Genomic DNA, 17714 nt, shown 5'->3' with positions numbered 1-17714 from the left:
CTATTAGTCTAGGTATTACTATTTATTAAAGTTTACTTTAAATCTTAGAAAAACGTATTACAATTGGAACATTGTGAGCTTGAATTAACATAGCCATGGTAAAGATCAAGCAGATTAATAAATAACTGAAGATTTGATAAGAAATTCGAAAAATCAAAGTCCTAGCTGCAAGACGCAAGAGTCTTGCAGGCTAAGTCTTGTTCTTGCTCAAGTCTTGCACGGTCAGTCTTGGTCTTGGTCTTGCTAAAAATACGCGGTCTTGTTCTTGGTCTTGGTCTTGCAAAAACGCAAGAACAAGACCAAGACTGCAAGACCAAGACTGAATTTGGGCAACACTAATTATAATACAATTATATAAAGGACATACAGACAAACATTCTATTCTTTATACCTAATTCATATTAGTTCCATATAATATAATTATCGATCTTTATCTCAGACATAGAAACAACGTCAACACATAAATAAAATAAAATAAATAAATAAAAAAATGAAAACAGACTTTTTCCTCCTACACTCATTCCGATACATCGTATATAGATTACCAATAAATTAATTAGTAATAAATAAATACTTGAATAATTACCCTGTTATTGTGCGTATGTAATAAAAAAAATAATATTGTTGATAAGAGGAAAAATAAGATGTAAAAGTATTATAAAACAGTTTGTACATCGTAGATAGTAACAATGTAATATCTATACTAATATTCAAAAGCTGAAGAGTTTGTTTGTTTGGACGCGCTAATCTCAGGAACTACTGGTCCGATTTGAAAAAATCTTTCGGTGTAAGATAGCCCATTTATCGAGGAAGGCTATAAGGCTATATCATCGCGCTAAGGCCAACAGGAGCGGAGCCACGCGTGTGAAACCGCGGAGCGTACTTAGTAATTTTATAATAGAGCAAGAAATGGAAACTTAATTATATTGAATGTAGGTTTTAGAATGTTTGTCCTTCTGTCAGTTTGTATGTTGGTACACGCATCATGCAAAAACTATACATAGGTACTCAAATTAAAAACACTTTTCCGCAATGTAGAGTTTTAAAAATCGGAAGAGTTTGTTTGTCACGCGTAAACTTAAAAATAACGATACAGTTTTTTTCATCTTAGTCTGAGTTGAAAGTTGACTTTCTTTATAAATAAGTAGGTGATCAGTCTTCTGTCTGTCAGACATATTTTTGTTAGTAAATCGAACCCTTTCGGTTCATTCGTTAACCACTGCACCATCGAGGTCAAGGTAAAATCTATGTTTTATGTATAAAAAAGTGGAGTCCCATATCCCCTAGTGGGGTAAGGGGCAGATGCGTTATACATCTGTTTCACTCTTGTTTCACTGATCGATTTTCTTTAAGGATAAGTAGATGATCAGCCTTCTGTGTCCTGTCAAACCGATAATTTTTTTTTCTTTGTCTCCACCGGGAATCGAGCCCAGGACCCCTCGGTGCTACGCTCACGCGTCTACTACTGTACCAGGGAGGCGGTCATGTCATGTTTTATGTATAGCTTCAAGATTTAACTTACCAGATATAGTCTATTAGAAAATTATTGCCTATAGGTACTAATGCGGAATTATACCTATTTTAATAAGCTGTTATTAAAATAATTGACTATTATTATTATAAATTGTAGAATATGTGGACAGATTATAGAGATGTTATTAAGGATTTATAATACTATAAGATATTTTAATTAAATTCTATTATTAGGTTGCCATATTAATAATTAAGGATACAATATGAGTTTATTTTTGTTCTGTCTAATTGTCTGAACACTTATTCGCACTTTTAAAAACAACTCAGTGGTTTGCTTAAGTTTTCAAACGCATGGCAGTGTGTGTATTTTTGAAGTGAAACTTCTTCATCGGGGTTGGAAAAAAATTTAGTGTAACATTATTCCATCTTTTTCTAATCCCTACCGCGCGTGATTCGACGTATTTCTGTAAAGTTGCATATAGTAAATTATTTTTTGAAAATTAAGGTCATAAAGAAGTTTCACTTCTTACGTGTGTACACTAGTACACAAACACATTTTTTTATTTTATGATTTCAATAATGTGTATATTTTAATGTTCGGATACTACGCTCGCTGCTTTAAATTTTATGAGTGCCAGAATTCATACTCCTCCGTCTCGTATAAAAAGATTGCATCGACTAGCTTCTCCTTAACAAATACTACTACTACTACCAATACTAATTTAAACTAATGTAAAATACTAAAACCTTCCTCGAGTTGTCATCCATTGGAGGCAACCAAATGAAAATCGGTGCGGTATTTTTTGATTTCATCGCGAGCAGACAGACAGACGTGGTAGAAGGTTTTATAGGCTAATACAAAAGCTGCGCCCCGAGGTTTCCCCGCGTGGCCGCGCTCCTGTTGGTCAGCGTGATGATATCTATAAATAGCCGTCCTCGATAAATGGGCTATCTAACACCGAAATAATGTTTCAAATCGGACCAGTAGTTCCTGAGATTAGCGCGTTCAAACTAACAAACAAACTCTTCAGCTTTATAATATTTAGTATAGATAAGTATAGTAGTTGTTATTACACATATGTTGTAGTGTTAAAAATAATAAAACAATATATTATATAGTCGGGGTACCAACTACTTATATACGGCACCGATTGTCGCCCAGTCTAGTCGATTGTGCATCCCGTTATTTCCTATGAGAGGATATTTCCGCAGAATATAGGCTGATACAAATGTATTGTTGTTTTTTTATTTGAATATATGATTTTTTTATTTTTTATTTGATTGTAATGTTTTTATAGATTTGTAAGATGTGAAAACCAGGTGTTTTTCAAAATGGTATATGAATGAAAATTATTAAATTGACATGTAGTACATATTTACCAAGATATTTACATAGATATATTATGTTCCATCTACTATATTGTTAGTTGTTTTCATTCGGAATTGTTAAACTATACTAAAAACCTGCTTAGTTACACCGTAATTAGCACACACTTATTTTTTGAAATTTTTTTCGGCTAATATCTACAATACGGCTAGGCCTGTTATTAAATTCATAGCATAACAAGTGTTTTATATTAATTTTTATACGATAAAAAAGTTTCCGTAAAAAACAACCTTGATTCAGACAAAGTTGGATGTCATCTAGTATTCGAATAACTCGAGAATTTTCTTCAATAATTATTTAAATCTATTAAAATCAAATTAATTTAAACATTATTGTTATACATATAATCCATACTAATATTATAAATGCGAAAGTAACTCTGTCTGTCTGTCTGTTACTCAATCACGCCTAAACTACTAAACCAATTTTCATGATATGTGGTATGGAGATATTTTGATATCCGAGAAAGGACATAGGCTACTTTTTATCCCGGGAAAATGACGCAATCCCGGAAATCCCACTGCGCAGGTGAAGCCGCGGGCGAAAACCTAGTATACAATAAATTACTTACATTTTGTTCGGGGAAGTTCTTTATTGTGCTTTTTCAGATAATAACTTCATTATTAGTCAAAAAACTATTTTCAGTATTTTCTAGTACCGAAATGTAATAAAACCTAAAATCGTAATAAAAATTAATATTTATCTTCATAAATAGAAAGAAGGAAAAATATAAAGTCATTTATTCAATAACTAGCTAGCGGTCCGCCCCGGCTTCGCTTGTGGTACATGTTTACGTTTAGTTTCCATAAGAACCATCCTTGTACTTCAAGGAATAGTATAAAGAATACACAACACATTTTGCTATTCATTTTTATATCTATACCTACTAATATAATAAAGCTGAAGAGTTTGTTTGTTTGTTTGAACGCGCTAATCTCAGGAACTACTGGTCCGATTTGAAAAATTCTTTAGGTGTTAAATAGCCTATTTATCGAGGAAGACTATAATAGGCTATATACATATATCATCACGCTGAGACCATCAGGAGCGGAGCAATGCGGGTGAAACTGCGGGGCACAGCTAGTTATAGATGAGCTTTCATTAGGTTAGATTTAAAGTTAATACATCACACACAGGTAACGAGTGGCTGAGTTGGTCAGTCATCCGCCCCGGAATGGCGCGAAAGGATGCGGGTTCGAGTCCCGCCTCGTGATCGAACTTTTTCATAACTTATTTTATTAGTATTCTTACGTTTAGATCGTAAAATAAGTTTATATTGTCTTAGGTTATGGTTTCAAAGGGACTGTATAAGTTCAAGGATAAATACTTTATTACAGTAATAAAATTTCCATGAATAATAGATTATGCATTGATTATATATGTATATAAGTGCATAGGAAATAAATGCAGATAAGTTTTGAAGTCAAATTATTGTACCTAATATTGAATTATTAATGAGCAATGCTTATTATCAAAGTGTCTACTTGCAAATCAATAATATGAAATTTTTGTATGTTTGTTGCTGTTAATCTCCGAAACGGTTAGACCAATTTTAAATTCCTGTGTAATTTAAGATACTTAGTATATTTTTAGAGAATAACTCGACTTACGTTAAATGTAATTTTAAAGATGAAGTCAGGGTCATTTATTCCATATTCTAGAGACGGTAGAAGAGGCATTCTTTTTAAAATTCGTAGTTTGTTTGGTTTTTAAAATTCTTACGAAAGCTTTAATAATTTATTACTTGGATGTTTGTATCAAAGATTTAGTTATAGAGGGCTGAAATAAAAGGAATTATTAGTACTTATAAGTTAACATGGTATTGACCTGTGTTATAATTTAAATGCTATGTTAATTAAGTACTTACTTAACTATTTTTTTTTTATTAATTGTTAATCGATTCAAACATTTTTTCGTCCAATCTAAGAAAAAAAAGTAAGCTAACCGAATTACAAAATTAGTAGAATACGTACGAACTTATTTATATTCTTCAGACTTCTCGTGTGATGAACGAAATAATCATCACACAAATCTACCTTCTTAGAACCGATCTTATTCGATTTAAAATCCTGCAAGATAAAGGCCAAGGCACACGCTGTAGCACAATCAGTTATTACCGTCTATATAAATTGGTATGAGCCTGTTACGCGCGCAGTTACCCGTTGCACCTTGCATTACACAAGCACTTGACAGTTCGCGTTTGACAGCGCGCCAATTTTTTTTCACGCGCGCGTCTGTGACATTTTGTGCGTTCCAAATTTGAATTTGTGTTTTTTTTTCTCGGATTTTGATCTGTGGTTTTTGCAGTGAGTGTTTTTTTTTTAATTTTAGATAAGGCTTAGGTGTAAAATTTTATTGTTAAAATTATTTTCATATAATATGTAGAATTAATTTAATAAAGAAGACACACATTTATTTTTAATTATTTTTTATTACTACGTAAAATATTATTTCCAAGTTCTATTAAAAGGCAATATAGGATTAAAATAATAGTTTTAATAAGAGCGATGAATACGTAGGTAATTAATAAAAAGCTATCTATAAAAATTAACTAATGAAATGGTATGGATGGAATGGAATTTTTAATTGAAATAGGCAATTTATATAATTCACATTAAGTAAATAAAATCTCCTGAAATATGAAACATTAAAACTAGCCGATTACAGACATCGTTCATAAAATTGGAATGCAACCTTAAAAATATAAACAATTTAATGTTAAAATTAAAATAAACGACTCAATAAAAACCAATAACGCACCAAATCTGTACTACTAATTTCATTTTCACTTTTTCATTTGTATGAATGTAAAGGACACACGTTATCTTATTAAATTGCATAAAAAATATTTATTGTTGTATAAATTGCAAAAAATTACAACATTAAATAAGTAAATTATAATACTAAAACAATATAATTATTATCGTGATAGTAAGAATATTTTGTTTTCATGTGTTGTTAATTAATTTAATTACATTTTAAATAAACCAACATTTATTATATTATAATGCTCAAAAAAATTCAACGTTTACGGTAAGCTTTGCAATTTTTTTCCAATGATTTATTTTAGAAAAAGTATAAAATATAACAACAAGCGTATTCCCGCCAAAAAAAAAAAAAACAAACACACACTGATTGATTCAATGTAAGTGTCAAATAGGTTAAAATATTATTATGTTCTTCTTATAAATTCTTGGTAAGCTTATTATATTATCTACTGAAAAATATAAAAGAAATCTTACTAAAAGTTTAAAGTACGTATCGCTTTTTATTCTTATAAAAAAACATGTTTTTATTCATAGATAATAACTATTACTACATATCTACTGATGTTATTTTTTCTATGGTTTATAAAAAAAATTGTTATAATATATTCGATAATGGAGAACTATTTTATTTTAAGAAAAATTACGGACAAAAAAGGTACGTATTATATTTATTTTTATCAATTACCTACTTATAGAAAATTCTAGCTAAAACGTGGAAGAAGTAGGACCACATAATATGTATTAAAATTAACATATTTTTAATTTTTAAATTACTTCCCATATGGCATAATATATTAATAAGACTTCTAGTTTGTTCACCGGTCGACATGCCGTCCATTGTCAAATCATTAATTATTTAATACATACATAGGTATTACAAACTATTTAAAATTAGATGGAAAAAACAAATATATTTAAAACAAAAAAATAATATGCAAGCGTTTGGCGCTAATCAATATTTTTGACAGTCTTTTTCAATTGTAATTAGAGCTAGCGCGCAAAAGCAACTTTTGTCTCCGCAACTATTTTGTCTCACCCATCAACTCTATGGGCTAGTAAGAAAGTGTGCGCACGTAACGACGCAACTCCCCATAGAGTTGATGGGAGAGACAAAATAGTTGCGGAGACAAAAGTTTCTCTTGCGCGCTAGCTCATATTTGCCTTCAGATTTTTCATTATTTTTTTTCATTTTTTCAATGCTGCATATTTTAAATTTCAACAACGTTTGCAATGAGTGTCTATATATTTTTATTATTATTAAATAGGTGCGCATTAATATTCAAACTGTTTTGTCATAATATAATATGTACCTACAATAAAAATATACTTAATGTTTGTTCCATACAATCCAATATATCCTATAATAAAAACCACTAGGCCTATCCGAATCAAATTTTTATGGGACCAATTCGAAGCATTCCGCATAAATTAAAATAAGCATCACGTAAATCGGTTCAGAAACATCGACGTAATTTTTTGAAGTCGGTTAAAAATATACATCCCCTAAAATAGCGGTAATTACCTACTGGTTTTCAACAATGTGTTGGTTTTCATAATATTATGTTGGTTTTACCACTATGCAACAATTAGGTAACTTCGTTGTTTTTTGTATCAATCGTTTTTCTAGCGATTTGTTATTATCTAACTTACGTAAGCTTAATATTTTTTAAATACTGCTGACGTTTTTCCTATATTCGTTTGGACTTTAGTTCAATCATGAAAAGAATTTTTTTTTTGTATTTACTTAATTCTATTGTTTTTTGGTATAGAGAAACTATTAAGTAATCTATAGTATATGTGATTTATCTATAAACTAGCTGTTCGCCCCTGCTTCGCTCACGTCTAAACTCTAAAGGATGGAATCTCGAACGGATTGAATTTATTTTTAACCGACTTAAAAAAAAAGGGAGGAATTCGTTAATCATTTAAATTAAGCATACATATTTTTAATAAAACTTTTTCTAACAGATACTTAATACTTTTCATACTATAGCTTTTCGCCCTGACTTCGCCTAATATGACTCAATTAAAAAAAATAAGCTTGAATGTACTTTTCTTAATTTCCCGGTCTATTAAAAATGCTTGCGTGAAAAGTAAAATGTGGTATCCTACTAATATTATAAGTGCGAAATTCTTAATAAATTAGTCCTTGAAAACGGAATGTTTGAAATCTGCTATATAAAACGTGCTAAGAATTAAAATTTTAGTAAAATATAAATACCTACTTTATCTTTTATTTTTGGGAATGCATACAATCATACATCCATTTTTTATGTTTAATTGCTGTAATTCGAATAAAAATTATATTAAATTTATGAAATAATATTCATATGCCAATTATTTAAAATGTGGCAACACTTTTATTCAGTTCTACTTCGTAAAATAATAATTAATTTTGTCATATTTAAACTGACATGGTCAGTTTTATATAGTTTAATTATTTGTTATAGTTTTATCGTTTTACAGAAAGTACACAACAAATGCGATTTTGCCGGAGTCAAATATTAGCGAGCGATCTTGATACTTTATGAAAATGAATGAAGTCGGTTACACATGTAGAAATAAGGGAAAGGTCGCTTTGTGGTAAAGAAGAATTGGTGATCGCAAAGGTCATTGACCTCTGTATACTTTGAATTTAGGTAATACCTACCTGAAATGATATGATTTAATTTGGAGATTTCTTATGTATCGTATTACTACAGCTTGTACTTTGTAGTTAATAACTTTACAACTAACATCATCGTCGATGGACAACTGACAAGATATAATCAATACTTAGTATTAAACAATCATTTAACTATGTAGGTACATAATATACATATTTTTGGCTATCTGGTTTAAATCAATTTTTCGGATTGACCATAATGATTTTGATTTTAATAAAGTATGTTAACAGATATTTTCTAATGGAAGTCACATTGTTAATCACAGATTTAATTTTGTTTATTACTTACCAATCTTACATTTTTATTCGTAGATCTTAAGTTACGTCAATCTTGTTTTTGGGAATAAGTGCAAAATTCTAGGCACTGTTTATTTATAAAATCATAAGCTTATTATTATTGGTAAAATCTGACGTCTGTTTAAAGCGTGATCAAACCCACGAACTTAATCTATAGGTATTGTGGGAAAGCAGCTTTTAATAAAAAAAAATCCGTGTGGTTATGTCAAACTTTTTTTTTCTTCAATACCTCGAAACACAAGTTCACCAACGAAACATTTAAGGCATAAGAAATTATAAATTTCTAAAGTTCATTTTTTATTACTTCGTATAATCATTTTATTTAATTTCATTTTATTAAATAATTAAACACATTTAAAAATTTAATTACATTTTTTTTTAAATTTATAAGTTGCCATCTTGTGTGTGACATTTCTTTTTTTAATCAATAGTCATTGATAGTTATCGCGCGCGAAAATCGAATTCTAAATTCGAAATGATTTGGCGCGTAATAAATTAAGTGTACTACAACAGTAGGTCAATGTCAAAATTGTTACAAAATAAAAGATGTAACCTTAGTCGGTGGTCAAGCGGTACAGACAATAAAAGTAAAATTCAAGTACAGGCGAATTATATAACTTAATGGTTGTTTAATAATAGACAATTTGTTTTTGTTATTTAGTTTGGAACATTGATGGAATTTTGCGTAGATTGTTAGGCTGCATTTTGTGAAGGTAAGCTTTGAATTGATTGGTTTATTGGTAGAATTCGTTGATTATAGAGCGTCTTATTAAAGCATATAATATAGAGGAATTGTTGTTTTTAGGGTCTTGAAAAATGACTACCTACGGTATATGAAATGTAACGACGTTGTAAATTGCTCGAAACTTCCATGTAAGTAAATAACTAAATGATAATAGTAAGGCACAACAACGTTTGCCGGGTTAACGTTTATATGGTACCTTTATAGGGATAGCTAGTAAACTATAAAGGTAAGTACCATATAACTATTAAATGACTGTATTTATTAACCGACTTCAAAAAAAAGGAGGAGGTTATCAATTCGGCCGGTATGTTTTTTTTTATGTATGTACACCGATTACTCCGAGGTTTCTGAACCGATTTACCTACGTGATTCTTTTTTTGTTCGATGCGGGATAGTGTCGAATTGGTCCCATAAAAATTTTATCCGGATAGGCCCAGTAGTTTATATTTTATGAGCATTTTTGTCTGTATTTGTAAATGTTGCAAGTGCAAGTTTGAAGTCGGTTGTTTTTAACGCAGTTATCACTTGTTTGTTTGAAAAACTGTCTACAAAATATTAATCACTTAGATAAATACTTATGCAAACGTTCCGTATTCGGATTCATTGCGAGTAAAGCCCCGGGCTGTAACTAGTGTTGAACAAAGACCTAATATAGAAGTAAATATTCTATTTCTTATTCAAATCTTATATGTGCATAATTAATGATGACAAACGGATGACGAATTGGAAAATACATCCATTATATATATTGTTGATCATAATGATATTATATTTAATTTAATCGTAACTTCATCTTGTTTCTATGCACATCTTATAAAAGGTTTTATTACTTACATATCCATAGAACAAATAATTTTTGAAATCGATGCAGTAATTCCTGATTTTAGCGCATTCAACGGACAAAGACTTCACCTTTATATTATTACTAGCGGTCCGCCCCGGCTTCGCATGTGGTACATATTTCGCAATAAAAGGTAGCCTATGTTCTTTCTCAGTGGTTCTTTTCTGTTGGTCTTAGTGTGATGATATATATATAGCCTTAGCCTTCCTCGATAAATAAGCTATCTAACACCGAAAGAATTTTTCAAATCGGACCAGTAGTTCCTGATATTAGCACGTTCAAACAAACAAACTCTTCAGCTTTATAATAATTTTATTAGTATACAATATATATAGTATTACATTATAGTGTGGTATAGATTTGAAATTACTATGACACTCGAACACGTTTTCCTTTTAAAAATTGAATCTGAAATACATACATACAAACAATTAACTTTAGATATAGTCCATTAAAAGTAATATCTATATCTATATTTTCATATATCCTTAATTATTTTCTGGAAATTTTCGATATACCGTCACTTCCTACAAATCGGCCAATGCTAAAACATACATTATTTATAGAGATCCTTATGTATGTTTCCGTCCAGTTTTTATTATAAGTATTTAATTTATATATCTGTGATTACAATATAATATATATGCAAATATTATCAATGGTAACAATCTTTTTACTCGACTGCGCCAGAAGGATGTTATGGTTTTTATTTACATTAGTTTCAAATATTATGTAAATTAATTTTTGATTTTCAGTTTATGTGCAATATTGTGACGTCATTGTAAGCTGTCAAATCGACCGTTCCAATCATGTTAATAGCCTTAATAGGTAACTAATTATAAATGAATAAAAAATAAAAAAGTAAAAACTATGCAAACATTTTTTTGCTGTCCATACTTTTTTAACGAGCTTTGACAGATCAAGGTCATTGACGCGCATATTATTTAAAGTTTAAACTTAAAATGCATCATATTATGTGTTTTGACACTGTAGTGTTGTTAGAATTTAGGAGTTCTAGATTGGTCTTAATTGTGATAGTGGCATAAATTAAAGCAAGCAATTAAAGATTTTGCAAGAAAAACCGCGGGCTGTAGCTTGTATTAAAAATAACATAATTATGACGAGAAAAGACCGGTACAATTTTTATAACAGTTTTGCAAGAAAGCTTATATTAAAATTCGTATATGTACCTACTTAAAACAAAAAAATATCAATCAGGGAATAACATTCATTAATTTTTTGTTAACTTGATATGTACCTTTATTAATTTATTTTTTGTTAGAACCTCATTTTACTAGCCAAGAGAATACAGTAATCCATACTAATATTATAAATGCGAAAGTAACTCTGTCTGTCTGTCTGTCTGTTACCCAATCACGCCTAAACTACTGAACCAATTTGCATGAAATTTGGTATGGAGATATTTTGATACCCGAGAAAAGCATAGGCTACCTTTTATTGCGAAATATGTACCACGGGCGAAGCCGGGGCGGACCACTAGTATGATATATGTAATAGTAATTTATCATCATCAGCCCATAAATGTTCCCACTGCAGGGACATAGGCCTTCTGGGGATTCAGGGGAGTTACCATGACGTCTTACAGCAGTATTATTTCCAGTATGGAAACGTGATAGCGCTGAACGACTATTAAAGCGCTTTTTTTCCATCAGGAATTAATACTACTTTACAACATCACCCCCGGTCATAATCATAGTATATCTAATTAAGTATAGGAAATCAAACTGTATGCTTCTTATATACCTAGTATTTTTTACTTTGTTACATAAAAAAACCTCGATTCTTCATCATTATTGTGTATGTCGGTTAAAAATAGAGCTAAATGTATGCATGTATTATTATCTACCTATCTATTTTACATATTATATAATCTAATATTACTTTTAAACAATTAAAATACAAAATTATAGATATACATATAGATATACATGAGATATAATCGTTGTTAGATTGTTCGAGATAAATTATATAGATTGTAAGATAATTTTGGCGTAGTTAGTAGGAAATTTGTAAATAGTACTAATTAACGATGCAACAGCCTTGTAGTCTGTAGATCCGCTCACTTCCGACGCAAGCCATGGGTACTTAGGTTTTGTGCTCAAATATTATAGTCAAAGAGTAAATGACATAAATAAAAGCTTATTTATCACATGTCGTCGTATATATAGATACTAATAGTATAAAGCTGAAGAGTTTGTTTGTTTGAACGCGCTAATCTCAGGTACTACTGGGCCAATTTGAAAAATTATTTCGGTGTTAGATAGCATTTATCGACGAAGGCTCATCACGCTAAGACCAACAGGAGCGGATGTCCGTGAACTTAGCAGAGCATTTTTAGCAGATCAAAAAAATAATGTGAGTTCTTATCGCGTGCAGTTGAGTTCTATAGTTCCTGATACTTTTTAGAAATAGTTCTGGCGTTTTTACCTGAAAAAACGACATTTGAAAAAATGATCTGCCAACTTCCCGTAGCAGAGCATTTTTAGCAGATCAAAAAAATAATGTGAGTTCTTATCGCGTGCAGTTGAGTTCTAGAGTTCCTGATACTTTTCAGAAATAGTTCTGGCGTTTTTACCTGAAAAAACGACATTTGAAAAAATAACTTAGCAGAGCATTTTTAGCAGATCAAAAAAATAATGTGAGTTCTTATCGCGTGCAGTTGAGTTCTAGAGTTCCTGATACTTTTTAGAAATAGTTCTGGCGTTTTTACCTGAAAAAACGACATTTGAAAAAATAACTTAGCAGAGCATTTTTAGCAGATCAAAAAAATAATGTGAGTTCTTATCGCGTGCAGTTGAGTTCTAGAGTTCCTGATACTTTTTAGAAATAGTTCTGGCGTTTTTACCTGAAAAAACGACATTTAAAAAAATGATCTGCCAACTTCCCGTACTAGATAATTTTTAGCGGATCAAAAAAATAATGTGAGTTCTTATCGCGTGCAGTTGAGTTCTAGAGTTCCTGATACTTTTTAGAAATAGTTCTGGCGTTTTTACCTGAAAAAACGACATTTGAAAAAATAACTTAGCAGAGCATTTTTAGCGGATCAAAAAAATAATGTGAGTTCTTATCGCGTGCAGTTGAGTTCTAGAGTTCCTGATACTTTTTAGAAATAGTTCTGGCGTTTTTACCTGAAAAAACGACATTTGAAAAAATAACTTAGCAGAGCATTTTTAGCAGATCAAAAAAATAATGTGAGTTCTTATCGCGTGCAGTTGAGTTCTAGAGTTCCTGATACTTTTTAGAAATAGTTCTGGCATTTTTACCTGAAAAAACGACATTTGAAAAAATGATCTGCCAACTTCCCGTACTAGATAATTTTTAGCGGATCAAAAAAATAATGTGAGTTCTTATCGCGTGCAGTTGAGTTCTAGAGTTCCTGATACTTTTTTGAAATAGTTCTGGTGTTTTTACCTGAAAAAACGACATTTGAAAAAATGATCTGCCAACTTCCCGTAGCAGATCATTTTTAGCAGATCAAAAAAATAATGTGAGTACTTATCGCGTGCAGTTGAGTTCTATAGTTCCTGATACTTTTTAGAAATAGTTCTGGCGTTTTTACCTTAAAAAACGACATTTGAAAAAATGATTTTCACACATTTCCGTGCGATTTTAGAAATTACATTCATTTCCTAGGAATTTTATAGAATGATGGATTACATACATTTCCGTTAAAATATATACTATGTTATCGCAAATGTATGAAATCAAGGAATTGAATACAAATCCGAGGAAATGTGTACAATTCTGTTACCATTTAGGAAATGTATAAAATGTTGTTTAATTAACTATTTAATGCATAGATATCCTAGGAAATGTATAGTCTTCCTCGGAATTGTATATAATTCCAATATCGTATTAGGAAATGTAAAAAGTAAATGATTTCTGTAATAAAACATGTTGTTATTTTTTTTTATTATAGCACTTATTGAGACAATCGGGTAAAGAACTCAACTGCACGCGATAAGTACTCACATTATTTTTTTGATCTGCTAAACATTATCTGCTACGGGAAGTTGGCAGATCATTTTTTCAAATGTCGTTTTTTCAGGTAAAAACACCAGAACTATTTCAAAAAAGTATCAGGAACTCTTGAACTCAACTGCACGCGATAAGAACTCACATTATTTTTTTGATCCTCTAAAAATTATCTAGTACGGGAAGTTGGCAGATCATTTTTTCAAATGTCGTTTTTTCAGGTAAAAATGCCAGAACTATTTCTAAAAAGTATCAGGAACTCTAGAACTCAACTGCACGCGATAAGAACTCACATTATTTTTTTGATCTGCTAAAAATGCTCTGCTACGGGAAGTTGGCAGATCATTTTTTCAAATGTCGTTTTTTCAGGTAAAAACGCCAGAACTATTTCTAAAAAGTATCAGGAACTCTAGAACTCAACTGCATGCGATAAGAACTCACATTATTTTTTTGATCCGCTAAAAATTATCTAGTACGGGAAGTTGGCAGATCATTTTTTCAAATGTCGTTTTTTCAGGTAAAAACGCCAGAACTATTTCTAAAAAGTATCAGGAACTCTAGAACTCAACTGCACGCGATAAGAACTCACATTATTTTTTGATCTGCTAAAAATGCTCTGCTACGGGAAGTTGGCAGATCATTTTTTCAAATGTCGTTTTTTCAGGTAAAAACGCCAGAACTATTTCTAAAAAGTATCAGGAACTCTAGAACTCAACTGCACGCGATAAGAACTCACATTATTTTTTTGATCCGCTAAAAATGCTCTGCTAAGTTATTTTTTCAAATGACGTTTTTTCAGGTAAAAACGCCAGAACTATTTCTAAAAAGTATCAGGAACTCTAGAACTCAACTGCACGCGATAAGAACTCACATTATTTTTTTGATCCGCTAAAAATGCTCTGCTAAGTTATTTTTTCAAATGACGTTTTTTCAGGTAAAAACGCCAGAACTATTTCTAAAAAGTATCAGGAACTCTAGAATTCAACTGCACGCGATAAGAACTCACATTATTTTTTTTATCTGCTAAAAATGCTCTGCTACAGGAAGTTGGCAGATCATTTTTTCAAATGTCGTTTTTTCAGGTAAAAACGCCAGAACTATTTCTAAAAAGTATCAGGAACTCTAGAATTCAACTGCACGCGATAAGAACTCACATTATTTTTTTGATCCGCTAAAAATGCTCTGCTAAGTTATTTTTTCAAATGTCGTTTTTTCAGGTAAAAACGCCAGAACTATTTCTAAAAAGTATCAGGAACTCTAGAACTCAACTGCACGCGATAAGAACTCACATTATTTTTTTGATCTGCTAAAAATGCTCTGCTAAGTTATTTTTTCAAATGTCGTTTTTTCAGGTAAAAACGCCAGAACTATTTCTAAAAAGTATCAGGAACTCTAGAACTCAACTGCACGCGATAAGAACTCACATTATTTTTTTGATCTGCTAAAAATGCTCTGCTACGGGAAGTTGGCAGATCATTTTTTCAAATGTCGTTTTTTCAGGTAAAAACGCCAGAACTATTTCTAAAAAGTATCAGGAACTATAGAACTCAACTGCACGCGATAAGAACTCACATTATTTTTTTGATCTGCTAAAAATGCTCTGCTAAGTTCACGGACATCAGGAGCGGAGCCACGTGGGTGAAACTGCGGGGCGCAGCTAGATTACAATATAATGTCTTGTACTGAGAAAGTTCTGATAATTTTAATGCTAAACTAATTTAGTTTATGAGTATTTTCTTTATTTAATAGTTGATGAAAAAATACAATAAAAGAAGAATAATAGACACTGAAAGAAAGAGTTGTTGCAACTGATAATATAGGTAATTGGAGATATTCTTTTAAATCTGTTTAGTCAAGTTATGTAGGAATAATGGTACATTCATTACTCTATCACTAGCAAATACTTCGTAGTTTTTATATGTAGTAACTATGTAGTATGTAGTAAATTATGTAGTTAAATAATTCGGGAAATTTTTATTTTATTACACTTGTTATTAAAACGATTATCCATTAATATATTACATTATCCTGTTTTAATAGCATTAATATTATTTTAACTCCTAAATTATAAAATAGATGTACTTATGTTCTAGCATTTGAATATTCACAAGTGCATCCTTGACCACTTGCGTTTATGGCTCATTAGAGAGGTGTTGAAGATTACATCTAAAATATACATTAAGGTAAATTTCGATGCATTTTTAGATTTAGAAAAATGTATTTAACTTTGCGCTTTTATTAGAGTCACCTGTATGTTTGTAATTTGTATGTAGCAGACTCCTTTAAGATCGATTTTGACCCACTTTAAACGGATAGATTTAATTCAAACTTTGTACACTTATCAAGGGTCGGTGACAATACGATAATTTCTAACTATATTTTTTTTCATAGTATTTTATAAAAATCTTCGTTGGAATGACGTTGAAAAGGCGATATATTTATAGTCGGAATCTTCTTTTCTTTGTTGATTGACGCTGATTTTTAATGTTTTTATTTATTAAAGCTATATTATTCAACGTTAAAAGCTTCAGAATTTTATTAGCATATTAAAGAAAAAAAACAACAACATTAACATTTCTAATTACTACCTACCTAATAGAATTTTATATTAAAATTAGATTAACATAGTTCCGTGACGGTATTTCACATTTCAACTCATACATTTACCTTACCAGCAGCAGGGGCAATATTGGAATTGCACCCTTAATTGGCTCCTTAAGGGGAAGCTCCCTAAATTTTATGTGTTTTTGCATTAATATTCTGAAACAGGCACACATACAATCAAAATGGAACTTTAGTATATGATTTATTGGGTATTTTTCTTTCGATGTACAAGACAGTTACGTAATTGTAACATTTTCGCTGGATTCATTTTTTATTCAAAAATTATGCCTTTTTAAAGGATTATTACATTTTTTTAAAGATTTACTTGGACTTTATGTCTAAAATAAATGTTAACAGTAAGAAAATAGGGTTTACTATCGAATGCCAAGATATTTTTTTCTCTAGATCAATTATTACTTTAGTTATAAACGAAATAAGAATTGAGACTCACATTTCGAGCTCGAACGCGTCCAAAGAGCGCACGCAATATTCAACTTTATTACAGCTGTATTAGCGTCTAGTACCGTAACCGGTCTCTCAGTGCCAGAAATGAGAAAGGGAGTCTGCTCTTAATTGTAATGTGTATAGGCAAGCAGGGGCAATTTAGAGAACAACAGAAAGTGCTCCGACCGATGTGCAACCGAGATTGTTCCAATATTGCCCCTGCGGCAGGTAGGTGAGAAGCCCGCTCAACTCAACCTTCCGATTGACATTATTTATCTTATATTTTGGTCTAATTTCCTTATGTAAATATACCTTAGGAAATTAAGTGACCTCGCCTTAAAATGGTTTAAGGTTGTGCTTGTGATATTTCTATTGTTCTATGGTGTTCACTGTGTGTGTATAACAAAGATTAGATAAGAAGGAAAACAAAAATTCAATGTGTTGTTTTTAAGCAATTGTTATCAAATTATAGACGATAGAGCAAGAAAATAGTC

At 30.8% G+C, this 17714-nt stretch overlaps 1 protein-coding gene across 1 annotated transcript in view; it reads left to right on the top strand.

The window, feature by feature from the left end:
• Positions 1–5020: 5020 nt before the first annotated feature.
• Positions 5021–17714, top strand: part of LOC123702703 (tyrocidine synthase 3) — a 40230-nt gene continuing 27536 nt past the window's right edge. Inside the window, exon 1 of the mRNA XM_045650482.1 lies at positions 5021–5166. The gene's annotated coding sequence lies outside the window, so the exon portion shown is untranslated. The remainder of the gene's footprint in view (positions 5167–17714) is intronic.

This window comes from Colias croceus, chromosome 24 (assembly GCF_905220415.1).
Source record: "Colias croceus chromosome 24, ilColCroc2.1".
NCBI lineage: Eukaryota > Metazoa > Arthropoda > Insecta > Lepidoptera > Pieridae > Colias > Colias croceus.
This window is presented reverse-complemented; position numbering and strand designations above follow the sequence as displayed.